The following is a 16,682-nucleotide window of genomic DNA, read 5'->3' on the forward strand; positions in this document are numbered from 1 at the left end:
ATGTGTGTCTTATTAGTTAGTTTCTGTTGAGAATACCTTCACCTCTTGAACTCTTAGCTGAAAGTGTAAAAGAAACAGTTATATTGTAGATCATTGCAGCTAACCCGCATATGGTATAATACATAGAACTGTGGACTAACTAGTGTGTGGTGGTTATCGCATAGAAAAGGTGATGGCTGTATGTATCCGAGTAGGTTTCAATTTCACACCAGGCACACGTAGAGTGGGTGATTTTTAGCTAGCTCTTGTTCAACAGTAGATCGTCATGGGGTCCAATTTTTTCTTCGTCAAATTGCTGTGAATGGTCTTCCGCTGTGTTCTTACATTAGACTTGTTACCAACAGGAAGCGACACGGCATGTGTCAAATTTTGCCTTACAAGTGTTGACCTAGGGGTGCGGGTTGTCCGAAGTTCGTCTCAGGTCGACTCGGGTCGGGCCGGGTTTTCGGTTAGCCGAGTAGGAGTAACGTACAGTTGACAGAGATTGGGTCGGTTTGGGGTAGTGTCGTACAGAAACCTGCAACGTCCTGAATGATCACCGTGCGGCATATGCATGAATGTCATAAATCAGATTGGTTTGTCCAACTTATGCTCAGATTCCTTGTGTTGTTTTTGTCACCGTCATACCCATGGAAGGACGATTTTCGATTAAAAACGGTCAAAATATCCACTGTTCATAAATGCGTGCAAAGTTTATTTAGTGACTGTTTACGCAGCAGTCGTCGTACGGTTAGGATTTGCCACCACGTAACGACTGTAACCCCGCATGAATAGTCCATACGAAAATTTTGTGTTGAATCGAAGGAGGGAAAAGTTACGGTAGGAAAGGTCAGTCCAACCTCCGTCAAAGTTGTTGATCTGAAAAATCTTCACAGTGCTCAAACTGCATTCAACTGTTCCTTTTTACGAGCCATGCTGAAGTGCATCAAGCTAGGACTATTTTCAAGTACGAGTTACCGATATTGTTGAAATACATTGATTCAAAACCACCATCTGTTTGCCCCTCGTCTTTTTTGTGTGTCCGTAATGTTAACTCGCTCTTTTTAACTGGCTCTATATGCGTACACACCTAGCTCTCAGGATCAGGATTTCCTGAATGAATAGATAAACTCATAATTTATTCTGCCTCTGATGCAATGGTACACACTGTTTTACATGTGCCACTCCTAGGGCCCTTGGATCGATTTCCCTACCTTCAAACACATATTTCCATATTTATTCGCAATGTGGTTTCTGGGCAAGGGTATATGAAAAATCGGTTATTAACAAATATCACCAGTTCCGTGCGTTGTATCAGTATTCGTGTCATTTGTGCTGCTTCAGATACTCGCCTTCGTTTCGTTTCTGACGCGGCACAAATGACACTTATGCTGTGACGACACAGGACGATATCGGGTAATAACCTCTAAGTTAATAAGAAGACCTATTATGCAGACAAGGCAGGGGCGTCTCGCAGAAATTTAAACTTGTCATACACTCCAGCGATGTTTTAATTTACATTGTCGTTAACCATAATCAATACTTAATTCGTAGTTGATACGTCCAAGGTATTAAAGGTTCCAAGACAAGACATTGACCTCTTTAATCTAACAATTCTCTGGTGGTTAATAAGCTCACAACCCCCCATAAATTATATATTTTCGGAAAGCCTAGATATAGGGTGAGATTTTGGTAACCACAGTGTTACCATTGTTTACATAACTATCACGTGACAGGTATATTTGCATAACCTTTCAAAAATCGGTTTCCCTATGTTTTGTCTCAATACTTCAAAATATCTAACTCAAACTTTCTGGAATGCAAGCTGTTACAACGCTCTTCCAAAGTGTGTCTCAGATTTTTTATATCCTACTTAGTTTTTATTTGAGTACAATTTTGAAGAAATCAACTAGGATTAAATTCACCGCTCTGGAAGTTTTTCCGGTATAAATTTTTTTAAGAAGGTTTAGAAAATTCTGAGACACACTTCAGAAGATCCTTAAAGGCCAGGGACTTGATACCCGGGATCAAGTTAATCCCGTTCACCTTTGACATTCACGGGCGGGATCTAATGTTTATGTCTTTGTAAATTACGGTCACCATTAGTGTGCACAGGAGATTGTAAACAGGCCAATGTGTTGACATGCAAACAACAGATTATACGTAACTGAATATAACGGCGAGAACAGGACAGTGAGCAGACTGAGAAACGTTTCATGAAGCGGCCGGCGATGCTTGTAGCAATGACAGGTGTACTTCAACAGTAATGACAAAGGTACAGCACGACGCTGCTGCAACTGACTGCTTTATTAGGTTCCGAATTAGGCCTACCCGGGGCCCGGGCGCGGGCTGCAACTGTACAATCGCTGCAGCTAAATAAAACGATAGTGCAGACGTCGTGCCATTGCCAAGATACTTTGCTATTACCGATCGTTTCGTCTACAGAAAAGCCCTCTCACTAAACATTACGGGAAGGCTACATTAACTTAGGAATACCCTACTTCCCTAAGGATCAATTTCACAGACCCGCCTTTCCTACAATGGCACTACAATGGCACCAGCTGAATTAGATAAACATAACAATGGAACGTTCACACCTTGGGGATTAAAAGTCTTCTGTTTGTCACCCGAGTTGCTCAGGCAAGGACTCGGGTTTCAGGTACCCTGCAAGTTAATGCAGTCGTCCCCTAATGAAAAATAATTACATTTCAAATCGTTGCATTAATACGAAATTAACACCGTGATGCATTAATCTATAAAAGATTTTTAACAGAAATAATAAAATGTAACATCACCGATCATAAGAAACGTGGTGTTGAAGAACATATTTCTTTGAACAGAAGACTACAGCGACTATTTTCTGTAAGTATAATATAACTTTATCAAACTTACGAATCAAGCATCTAAAGAGTATCTTCAACACTTTTGGTTCTGTTCTACTCTTGTTATAAAATAAGTCAAATTTCGGGAAAGTATCTGTAAATTTTCGATATCTGTGCAGCGCAAATGTGTAAACCGACACAGCATCCATCCATCCTATAGGCTGGACCATGATCCGTTCGCGAGTGCATAAACCACTTCTCTCTCTCTCTCTCTCTCTCTCTCTCTCTCTCTCTCTCTCTCTCTCTCTCTCTCTCTCTCTCTCTCCTCTCTCTCTCTCTCTCTCTCTCTCTCTCTCTCTCTCTCTCTCTCTCTCGTCTAGAGCCATTTGATGTTCTCGCAGAAATTTTCCAACCTGGTAAGTATTTAGCTTTGCCCTGTGTACTGAGTTATGTACATGTAAACGAATAACAAACGTTTAGTATTTTCGATAAGCCTTTCGAACACGAAAGATTCGGATATCTGAACCTCAGTAGCTACGCAGCTCGAAAGTTATCCTACGACAGGACAGGAACATTGGTCGACGTCAAAGCCGGAATTCGCATGGTAGCTATGGAAACACGCTGTTCACTCTTAGAAAGCATGCAATGTACTGCGTACTGCTGATACTTCAATGGTGCGTGGACTGTTGCCGTCCCTACACACCGTCAATTGCCTAACATTCACAGGATTCAATCACGTGTGTCTTCAAATTTTGATACATGAATTCTACCAATCATCAACCACGAAACACATAAAAAAAATGGTCGCGGGTACGGGTTCAAGGACGTTCACGAAGAGAAACCATCATTGTCGCAGAATTATTTTGACTAGTTTTAGGAGAATATGGGCGATCTGCGTACGGTCGCACATCAAACCGACAAGTGTACGCTTACATAAAAATATGATGTCCGAATTTTTCTTTATTCAACTATATACTGAGTCATCGCCTTTGTTATCGCCTAAACATCCCCGGTTTTTTTCGGAGAGACTGCAACATGAATATCCCCTAATGCATAGAGTACGGCTGTTCATCCAATATATTTATTCACTGTTTCGCAAAACATCTCGTCAGATATGTGCTTTGGCGAACGGACCAAGTTTTTGTACGTTGGTCAAAAATAAATGACAATATAGGTTTGGATATTACATCTGTCAAATTAGGACAGAGTATTGTAGATGAAATTAGAGAAAGAATGAGTCAGTGAATATCGAATCATAGACGGGAGAATCGAGACAGTCCACTGTCTATAGTTTACTCAATTGTGAACAAAAGTATTTCGATGAATTGACTAGTGCAAACAGAAAGGAAATTACATTCAACTTGAAAAGCGTCACCGCTTTTCCTTGACATCGGATTCCATGGCAATGGAGCAACACACGATGTCGTTTAGGTCCTCAAAAATCTTTGAAAACGGCAAGACGATAATAATAATACTTTTCACGACAGCGAAATCTAAAAAAACTTAAATCTGAACTTTACATGACAGTTCTGTGGAAGAAACGATTGGAAATAACGGTGTGTCGTGGTACGGCGTCTACGCAAGAACGCGCTATGGCTAGAGTAGCATACTAGCGGGCACAGTATGTGTGTTTAGGTTGCAGTCATGGGCATATCGACTACGGGATCGATAGATCGAGCCGAAAATTGATCTATTAGCAGACTCCCAAGCTACAAAGCGTCTGTGCTTGCGGGTCTGCACTGCGGTCGCTCCATCTAATTACAATGCTGTGCCGTATCTAACATGTTGACATCGCAAACGTTCACCGATTCACACCTGTATTGCGTCCTTTTTTGAGTGACAGCTTGCAGACCTTTGTTATGACCGCTTGCCACGCTAGTTGAAGACAAAGAGAAATACCTTCATCGATCAAAATCAGCTTTATTTATGCTCAAATCATAAAATTTTCTCGATACATTCAATCACTGGACATTCATAGTTAGGTATAGGTGCATGGACGCCTAAATTTCTTCGCCTGTGATCATTTTGGCATGGTTTTCACGGAGCGATCGAGGGGGAAGCCACAAAAGCCACGCTTTGCATAAACTAACTCCAACGGGAGCAGCCAGCTATTTATACCCGGCCCTGGCCTTTAAGACAGCTTGCACTCACACAAATTTCGGCCACATATCTCAAAGCATTGAAACAAAACATAGGGGAAACCGATTTTTGAAAGGTTATGCAAATTACCTGTCACATGATAGTTATGTAAATAATGGTGACACTATTGTAACCAAAATGTTTCCCTAAATCTAGGCTTTCCGAAAATATATAATTTACGGGGTTCCTTAGCTTATTAATCGCTAGAGAATTGTTAGCTTAAAAAGGTCAATTCCTTGTCTTGGAACCTTAATGGCATAGAGAAGGTAATTAATGATGTGGCGACAATGTGTATTTCATGAGTGTCTTTTACTTTGAGCTTGACCCGTTTATTGCGTCATCTCTACAAGAAGTAATCCTTCATCGTAAAACTATACACTGGACCATTTTATCGTAGAACGTCAAGATTTATAGTCATGGTAAATCAACAGCTCAGCTGCAGTACAGCAAATGCCCTATTGTATAATTCTCATTAAGCCAGGAACAATTTTAATTTCGCGCTTTGTTGGTTTTGAGGAGGCATTTGACGACATGGTAATGACAAATAATTGTCTGTTTAATGAGAATGTCAATAAACGTTCAACGAAGACTCTGTTTTGCGTAGCTTCCAATCAGGTAATTGTGTTGTCATAAAAGTAATACACAGGAACCCTTTATTCTAGTAAGTCACGATGAATAGTCGTAAGTACATTAATGAAACATTACTAGCTAAGTTACTTGTCATTAGCGTTTCATGACATCTTAAATACAGGCCATTTTTCTACCTTTGTCAAGCATTTAGTAAAATGTTGAGGTTTTACAACTTTAGAACTGTTTCCAGTGTATCTGTTGATAATAGTGTGACCAAGATGATCGTTTATGATATTTTATGTGTTGATATTTTGTTGCTGTTGTTACGTTTTTCTGGAGATTTAGGAAAAAGTGCCTCGCATTTTGCGATTGTTACTAAGGCGACCCTAAGCAAATATGCCCACTCACGCGGTTCCAAGGTATCCTTGTCAACCTTCGATTTCTGTGGATTTTCACGTAGCAACGTCTGGATGTAATTTGTATTTTTAAAAGCACTGGCAATCTTAGCATACTTAGCCAACAACATTTAAACATTTAAAAAAACACTTGTCCCTTGTGAATGCAAAAGACAGTATCGTTGGTAAAATTCGTCCGTGCATTCTTTAAGTACATCAGGTACAGCATTCTGTAGTCAGCAGTAAAATGCTTTAACAAATAGACCACGTCGGGAGGAACATTCAATTATCTTTCCAAAATCGAAAATGTCATATTTGCATATACTCATTGTAAATAACAATGGATCAATTGATTAACTGTTTTTATTTTATTACGAAAATATTCACTACAAAAATCCTATGAATATAGATATGTTTTTCATTTTGTACACTTGCATCCGTGCTTTTTCTTATAAAATTATGCATAACAATCGATGCAAGCTTTTGACAAGAAATGGCTGTCAATGGACGCATATGTGTTCATTTCTGCATATCATGTAAAAAATTAATGTAATCTACATCCATGAGTGTGAAGCTTCAGGATTCTGAACAATTTTCTCCTACCTTGGGAATGTATTCAACATTAATGATTAATGGTACCATCGAAATCCAATGTTAATTGTCTGCAATTAATTTCAACAAAATGGCTACTTCAACGTAGTTCGGAACACAAATGGAATAACTAGTACATAGCTCGACCTTGTAAAATGGGACGAAGGCATTCGAAACACGTGATCATGAATAGAGAGTTTAAATGATGCAGTTGCCGATATTTTCTTAATGCACTGTATGGACAGATTTTTCGAGACGACTTAAGATTAGTGGACACATCTTTGGTTGCGAACTAAAATGGATTGTCTTAGTTGCTCTAAGTAATAGAGGCATTTGGCTTTATATGGGTGTTTCATACACGATCGCGAAGCGAATAAGTCACTTCAAACTTTAATGTCCCGATTGTTGCTCTCTTCGATCGGAGGAACTGAAATAGATTGTCAGATCCAATCTTTTAAGGGATAAAGCAAACTTAGACCCTAAGAAAGACCATTACGCGACTTATTTTTTTTAGGTCTTCTGAAATGTTCAGACTGAGTGACAGAACACTTTAAATCAACCAAGTTGTCGTCTATGATCACAAACTCGTTTGCTGTTGCAAGAGCTAGGTTGTATGAAGCATCATCAAGGTTAACGAGGTAGCTTGGCCTCCTTACGGTTAAAATATGCCATTTTACTGACTCTGATTGACAACCTCTACCCTGTTTGTTAAACAGCTGTCGCCTACAGACAGAAAAATTGGGAAATGCGCAGCATTTGACTTGGTTATGTCTTCTGGCAGTTGGTTTAAAAAGGAAATAGTTTTTACTTTTGATTAGTTTAACACTATTTTACTTTGCATGTCAATGTCAAGTTCTCATCGTCAACACAGTGTCCACAGATGTAAAATGCACTTGTAACATGCTTTCATTTATATTTTAACTCTGACTTCAAATTAACCTGTCAATAATAATATTGTAGTCAACAATTTCTTAACATAGTTTGAAGAGTACAGCAAGAAAGGGTAACTGGCATTTAAAACAACAGAGTGAAAATCAGCGAAAGAGACAATTGTATACTGTCCCTTTAAAACTGATTGGTTAGTTAGTGTTCCGTTGTGACTCAATCAAGAAACGTGTTCCATGCCTGATGCAATATTGACTTCATTGCCTTGTCTTTTTGACGCATTTTTCCGATTTATTTCACTTTCTTTGTCCACTTCCCTGCAGTATATGCACATTGTAGCGGGATAAAGCAGTGTTCTTCACTGACAATGCACTGTCTCAAATTTAATATCATTACTAACACATCGTTCTCTCTTTTTGCATAAAAGTGATACTAATATGCTTCGAGGACAGACTAAAAACTGTTAAAAAAAGAAAACAAAAATGTAGCTAAACTCTAGTTGCAGGAGATTTCTGAATCTCTTAAGCAAGCATCATTTTGTGCAGATACGCCGTCTCTGAGTAATATGTGTAAAGTGAACTTTCAGCAAGCAGGGTTTAAACCCGGCATCAACAGATAGCTGTTTTCAGTCGTAGAAGTAGTATCAAACTTGGAAAACCAATTAATCTGTAAATTTTACCCACCTGCCAACAGAAGCAAAATAGGGACCTCAGCTGGTTTGTGAGCGGTGCCTTGTTGTATCGACGCATCTCGACGAATAGACACATCACAGGGTTGCTTGCCAAAGTGTGACCGACACCAGCCTCATTGCCGTTTGTCGCCATAGTAACAAACCATGTGATATTAAAATAGCTCCATATTGCCTATTGTTTTCTCCAAACACGTTGAGATATACAATTTAATAATAGTAATTATAATAGTTAGCTTTATTTGAGGATATCATACCAAAAAAGTACACAATCTCATAAACGTTAAAAAACACAACAAACAATTAGAGGTGTTTGACTGTAGTAAAAAAGCTAAAACTATTAAAAATACATCAGTTTCCCATAATTCGATAGATTTTAGAATGCAATAGAGCGTCCGAACTTAGAACGGTTAAATAACAGCATTAGGGATGGTTTTTAAGACGCTCATAGATATTTACGTCTGAGAGCTTCAAATGTTGGTAAAAATATTAAAAACATACATGTCTTTCGCCCAGTTAAAGCGATGTATTCATTGCTTCGATGAAGTTTGTGTGCGCGATGTGTGATAGTGAGCGTACGAGCGTGATTGCGGACTCTACAGCGTGTGGAGGCATTGCAGTCAGAAATATTGTAACAATTAGCCAGGTTATTGAACCACTCTTTTATGAGAGTGGGGATTCGGCCGAGCGGTTTTGTCTGTTGCCTCTGTTGGCTGGATGCCGTATGTTGTGAGTTCGAATCCGATTGAAAACTAACCGTATAGCAAAGTTTGCTCGTCGTACATATGTATGTATGTATCTATGTATAAACGGATGGATAGATGGATGGATGTGCAATTGTATTTGTACATACCAGCATGAATGTGTTGTCATAAAGTTATGAACATGCACACAGAGCCTGATACCTACATGTATTTCTTTCATTTCTGTCAAATATTTACGGCAACCACTATGGTATTGACTCCATGCCTGTACCAAGTCTGTTTCTTGTAAAAGCTAATCATTTACATTTGGCGGCCCAATCCTTTGTGTCATCTGTTGTAAAGGCACTTTTCGAATCAATTTGTAAGTGTCTTGAAGGGGTTGTAAAGGAATTTGTTACCATTTGGCGCGGTACGTGACACAGCGTATTTGACACAAAATCATTTTCTGCAAAGATTCATTCAACCCTAAGTTATTTGTTAACCTAAGATTAAAATATTGGTCGGGTTTACCTTTTAGCTGCTCAAGTAGTCGTAAGTTGCAAATCACCCAATTTCCTGGCTTCCCTTTTTTCGCAAATTCAAGATATCCCAAAAATATCCACTTTACGTAGGTCAAACGTTCCTAAAACTTTCACATTATGCTTTTTAAATACAATTTAATACATTGATTATTTTGATTTTGCAATAAAACTCTTAAATTTTGAATGAGACGCATTTTAATTTTGCTCACGTTTTAATCAAGTTTTTTGGGGTGTCACGTTTCAACCTCTGCCGTTTGAAAATGAAGACAGATGATGCAAAATAAAAAGTCGGGGTTTTTATACTTATACTCTCGTTTCTAGTGAAATATGATATTTCAGAAAATGCTATCACGCTTTTCACTTAAATCATTAAATACCCATATTGAGGTGTTCTAACCAAAATATAACCCCCTTCATGTTTCGAGTAAATTATTGCTACCAAACTAAACTTTTGATACTCTGCTTATTGTATTATTGTACATTATATATAAAATATATAGTGTGAGGGAGTTTACTTGTCATCTTTGATGAGGTTCGGATACGAGGCGCCAAATTTAAAAAAGATAATTTTACACAACCACGCTTATTTTATACATACATACTCAATCACTTTTTGAGTGTTAGTCTTTCACACCTACTCTTTTAGAATGATGATAGATAGTAAAAATAAAACAGTCGTGTTTTCGACATATTCTCTTCTTTCAAGTGAAATATTAAATTTCAGAAAATAGTATCAAGTTTTTACTGAAATCAATTTTGGTTTACTACCCCAAATATACGCAAACTTCATCTTCCAAGTAAACTCCAGCTACCTTTAATACTAAACTTCAAAATCTCTGCCTTTTGAAAATATACAGTGTGAGGGGGTTATGTTGTCATCTTTGATGAGAAATATTGCTTTAAAAAACTGTTGGTAAGATGCAGCTGCACATTGTATCGTCAATATGGTTTACCAACGTGATTACAAAACATCCCAGAAGATTGGATGGCATAAACTCGGCATGTTAAATGGAATGCGACAATATTAATTGTACTGTAATTTACTTATTTCATACTCTATGCTTTCTGTGAAGAAGCTTTCAATCATAATCTTTCAAAATAGGAGAACACCCTTCAAATATATGGATAAGATGTATGTATTTCTGCAAAATTACCGAATTTAAAACAAGTTATTCTCAATATTTACCACAGGGTACAGCAGTAAGTCCCCTGAAGTGGGGTGGGGGTGGGGGTGGGGAGGGATGTTTATTTTGTGCAACGGTTTACTTTTATTGATATTTATTAATTTTGACTGTGATATTTCAAATAAAGATTTCAACTCCAAACCGTTTGATTGCTTTCTATAATACTACAAGTAATTTTATTAATTTTGACTGTGGTATTTCAAATAAAGATTTCGACTCCAAACCGTCTGACTGCTTTCTATATTAGCTACAATTCCTTACCTCCTCGCCACTTTGTAATTGCTCCGCTAACATTGCCAACTGGCTAATCAGCTGTCCGTGTCAGCGGATTAAGTGATAAAGTAAACACCAAAGCCGTCAAACACTACTAAAATACGAGAAGGGGTGAAGATCACAGACATAGTGTCACGATGTCGTCCGTAAAACAAGTGGACGCTTAAAATATTCATGAATTCGTAAATAAACAGGAAGTTACACAACTTATTATATTTAAATAAACGGGAAATGGGCTCGCTGGTGACCGGTCATTGAGAGACATTACTGGAAAAAAGTCGGAACCCCGAAAGCCACGACCTCACGACCGGTGGTGTAGATAAATGTCGGGAAAAATTCAACACTTTACAATCACGACCGATCATGATCGGTCGTGGAGAAAAATTACCGGAAAAAAGTGGAAGCCTGAAAGCCATGACCTCACGACTTTACGGATACGACCTCGCGACCGGTCGTGGAGAGAAAATAAAGTCGAATACCAGAAAGTAACGGTCGTTGAGAAACATGTCGGGAAAATTTCAACTCTACAGCCACGACCTGGCTTGTGGAGAGAAAATACTGGGGAAAAATCGGAAACCTGAAATCTACGACAACACTACCGGTCGTGGAGAGAAATAGCAACTCCTTGTCTGTATTTAAATCAACAAGGCTACCGTCCGACCGATCGGGGGAGTAAAAGTCACTAACAACAGCCATGTGGAGAGAAAGCAGGGAAAAACTTAAATAAATCTGAACGGACTGAAGGAGAACAGCAACGTTACAAAATGTTTGAGTTCCTGACTACATTTTTCCCACCTTAGAATCTTAAAAAACTAAGTCCAGGCTTTTAGCTACATCATGTTGTGTTCTGCTGTCGTTGAGTTGCGTGTTTGAAGAGTGATAATGGTGGAAAGTGCATAGGGTTTAGTCACAATCAGGGTGCTCTAGACAGATTTTGAATTGTTAGACTCTAATATAAAAAATATTGTGCAAAATTTGATGAATATTGTTCTCAAAATGAAACAACCAGTAGAACCTAAAAGGCCGCATCAAAAAATGTGCTTTTTTCGATGATTTTGAGCTGTTTAGTATAAAAATACCCTAAAAATGGGTCAAAATGAGCGTTACAGCGTTTCATCTGAAAAAGCACATTTTTAAACTTACTTTTTCAAATTGTTAGATTAATTTGTCAATTGTTCATATCTTTAAAACATTAAATAGCATCTCTTCTTTCTTTTGCAAGTTATTTCATCTGAATACATGGATTTGAATGGAAATGCGATATAACAGGTGAAATGGGAGTGTCATTACGCTTTTTCTATCTTGACAACAGCTTTCATTTATCTTTCCATTATCATTTGGAAAGCATTACGCTTGAGTGTTTCCTAAAACATCTATTTGACTAAAAGACCAACTATGTTTCGTTGGTACTAAATGTCGATAGGGTAAATGTATTGATTATGAATGACAAATCATGAAAGTTGCTAACATTTTTTGTCCCAAACTTTTGTTGTGTCCATGACACCCTCATAACTTTCAGCCATATTCAGATAGTAGAGATCTGATGTAATTAGCAAAAGTGGCCCTGTTTGCCTTCCTTATGTGCTATAAAAATATAATCCATTTACCACTTGTATCGTGTCAGTATATCAAAAAGGGGCCAAATGGAGTGTCCGTGACAGCCGTAGTGACCGTGACACAAAATCCATACATTACTTGTTACAGTGATTTAAGCTATTAATTCTATTGTTTACCAGCTAAAGTTACATTTTTATAAAAGATTAACTTAGTTTTTGAGTAAGACATCAAATGAAATATATTAAACCAGTGAAAGATGTTTTTCTACCTTATAAGATTGTAATGTTAAAAAACTGTCCTATGAAATAACGGTATAGGGGTTTAAAAAAGGAAAAGAAATAGTGTTATCATTTATTTCCGAATTTAACTTTAGATAGAAATGTTATTTATAGTGAAATTAAAAACTATCTACTGTTGATTGACAAATCAGAGTACTCAATTCAGGGTGTTTTATCTACTCGTAAAGCCTTGGTCACCAAATTCAAGAAAAGAATGACACCGCCATAGTAAAGTACTGTCCAATCAAAAGTGAACATGTCATATACTGTAGACATCTGGTACGTTTTAATATTCAAATTTGGTAACACAGCGGAAACCAGCTGCAACACAAAATCTGCTGTGCCCTAGGGCATTTATATAATGTGCCCCAGGCATTTATAGGATGTTCCATTACTTTGGAAGGCTATTTCACAAATAAAAGTTTTAATTCATATCCTAAACATGTTACATTGACAAAGGGGACGGTTGACGTAAACACATTGAAAACGAAAATATATTAGTTAGGGGGGATAGTTTTTAAGTCGGATAAAACCCTCGTACCCGGGCTCTTCTGGTATATAAAGTCCAACCCTACGATAAAATGTCTCGGCCTGCGGCCTCGACATTTTATCGTTGGGTTGGACTTTATATACCAGAAGAGCCCTCGTACTCGGGCTTTATCCTATACTTAAGGCATAAACACTTAACAAACTAATTTACTTTCACTTTAAACCACTATCCATTTGCAACTGGCTTCATGTCACGGACTCTACACCTAACAAGTGGTTAACCATTTTTTACTGAATGTACATTTAAATTCACTTGACATCTGAAGTAAACGTCATAGACCATAATAAATCTTTTTAAAAACAAAAGAAAATGTGTTTTTGAATTATATGAGGGGGAAAGTGGTTGCAAATCTGACTATTTATGATGATGCTGCAGTAGTGTTGGCTCCAGTACAGATCTCTGTCAACAGTGATGCATATAAGGGGAGGGTTTATTTCCCTTCAAATAATTTTTCTGTTTTAACCCATTGTTTGCATTATAAGGCTGTATTATTAGTGTTTGATTAAATTTCAATCGTGTGTTGTTTGTTAAGGGAAAGCTATGGCGATGTATAAGGGGAGTAAGTGGTTGCACATTTGACTATTTATCATCATGGTGCTGCAGTAGAGTTGGCTCCGTCGCGGATCTGTGTCAACAGTGATGTATATAAGGGGAGGGTTTATATCCCTTAAAATAAGTTTTCTCTTTTAAGCCTTGTTTGCATTATAAGGCTGTATTATAAGTGTTTGATGAAATTTCAATCGTGTGTTGGTTGTTAAGGGAAAGCTATGGTGAGGCATAGTCACATCTATCATGAGGTGTCTATTGAATGCTGTGATCCTGAAATCTGTTTCGAAACCAAAGTGTGTGGTTTCTCCTCAGTCGCAAAGTTCTGTCTTTCCTAAGTTGTTGTGTCAGATATTTTGTTGTTTGTGTTATTCTTGTTTTCACGTGTTATTGGCTTCAAATAATGACATCAATATTTCTATATTTTTATCTTGTGTTGAGATTATTGTTAACGTTTTGTCACTTTTTGTGAACTTTGTTTTGACACAAGAATGTCTTTTATGTTCTTGTTTCTTTTTGTGTGTTATTATTGGACGGTCTGGGAAAAGGATTTTCAATGTTTCGTCCTTTTAAAGTTCCTGCCACTATTTTGCAATAATTTCTTGCAAGTCTTTGGGCTATTCAACAATGAATTCTACTGTGTGGCTGGGCTGAAATGCATTGCTGGAGATTGCCATGATTGCATTGCATAAACTGGAAATGGAAATCATCTTTGAATACCAAAATGTGATTCACTTGTGGAAAAGATTTAGAAATGACTATGACATAATTTTAACTGGAATACAAAACCAACTGGCAGAGTTCAGCCATAGAATAAACAATATGCACCCAACATTTTAATTTACAGTTAAGAAATCACTAGAAAAAAATAACATTTCTCGACATCAAAATTTTGAAGGGCCCACGGCACAACCAAGAAAATATTTTGGATATTAAAACCCACACAAAACTAATTGGAACATTCCAATACCTGTACAGAGAATCATGTTACCCAAATCAAATTTTAAAGGTCTAATTGAAGGTGAAATTATCAGATTCTTCTGTGCATGCAATGACCCAATTGATTTCAAGGAGATAGTTGATTTCTTTACAAGCAAATTAATTTACAGAGAATACACGGAAAAAGAAATAACTAGAATTACAACAGAAATCAAACACAGGAATTGAACTCAACAAAAAGTACAAGCAAAATATAGAAGGAAACAACAAATAATCTAATCTTCGCAACAACATATAGGCCATACATTAAAACAAAAGACTTGAAAGAAAGTCTTGCAAAATATTGGGAGGAACTTGAAAAGGACGAAACATTGAAAACCCTTTTCCCTGGACCCCTAATAACAGCCTACAAAAGAAACAAAAACATAAAAGACACACTTGTCAAAAACAAAATTCACAAAAACTCTCAACACAAGATAAAAATATGGAAATGTTGGCTTTTTTATGAGTACTACAAATATTCTTTTTGTCAAACTTTCTTAATAATATGTTTTTGATTTGTTTGTAATCAATTCTTGTCATACTTTTACTATTTTTACAGGTTTACTGGTTAAAATAAACAATAGTTTGTTTCACACACATATTCCTGAATGTGAAGTGTCCGTGACGCTTTTACCATACTACAAAAATGACTAGAAAACTAACAAAAAATAAGCAAAATTTTGCTGCAAATATATGTTTTCTAAAGACTTCAACAATTGCAGTAAAGATAACTTAAATGTACTAAAGGGCAAATGTGTAAACTAGAGGAATCATTATCATAGGGAGAAAAAAATGAAAGATTCTTTTTTTTTCGTAACAAATCATTTTGCAGGAAATCATACAAAGCTTGGTAAAATCCTGATATATCCACCTCATTTTCTACAACAGATGTATATATTCTGGTTAAACTTTTAAAAAGAATATTTGTACAAATGTTGTATAGTCTACTATGTTATTTCTCCATCAACTCATAATATTTTGTAGTGTCCGTGACGGTGTGTCAACACAAAAAAGAACTGGTTGCCATGGAAATACTGAGAAAGTTTGGTTCACAACTTTTCAAGCAAATATGTACCAAACCTTAAGTTTTGTGAATTTAGTAAATTTTGATATGTGTCTACAAGATGAAATTTTGACAAAAGTGAAACACTCAAGAGCACCCTGATTGTGACTGAGCCGATAACAATACAGCGAAAATATATAAAGGTCAGCGCGGACCCTCTGTTGTGCCGCGTAACAACCTAAACGCAGTCGCTGACGTTTTTTCTGACAAAATACACAGACAATGTTGCAAATACCATGAAATCGTTTCATTGAAAATGCGTGCTGGCAGTACCAGGACCTGTTAATTTTTCCATTAATGTGTTAGACAAATTAGGCCTAATATATCCATGTCTTGAACAGACATAAAAATGAAGAACAGTTGATGGTTTTGTCCATCTCAGATGTCAGAAACTGAAGTGAGGGCTGTCAGTATTTGGGAAAAATAATTGACGCTAGACAAGGACGCGGAAGGGAAAATACACATTAACATTTCAAAACGAGAACGGGCAAGAAAATGTCAGCAAATTCGTAAGCCTGGTAATACTCGGAAGTCTAAGTCGTGTTCCTTGCCATTCAAAATGTTTGTGAATACGATGTGCATATGGTGGAGCTTCTTTTCTGTGCAGGATTTACATAAGTGTTGGTTATATTCCCGAAGTCATCGTTAGCAACATTTTTTTACAAAAAGGATACAAGTTGAGTCTTTACTTGATTTGTGGGATTGATTGAAACCGGTCGTAGGGCGTGCTTATATGAAACGTTTGCTCATTCCGAGCCCGAAGTTTGAATTTTGACCTTGTAGAACACCAAACGCATCATGGAAAATATGTTTACTTCTTGACTGTAAATAAATAGGTTTGAGGTCAAAATGTTCTACTTCCAACATCCGCCCTGACGGACGACATCGGACCACGGCCGACTCAATAATGTAGACTGGTTTTCTGGCTCAAGGCGACCATTTTTAGACGGCGTAAA

This window comes from Ptychodera flava, chromosome 2 (genome assembly GCF_041260155.1).
Source record: "Ptychodera flava strain L36383 chromosome 2, AS_Pfla_20210202, whole genome shotgun sequence".
NCBI lineage: Eukaryota > Metazoa > Hemichordata > Enteropneusta > Ptychoderidae > Ptychodera > Ptychodera flava.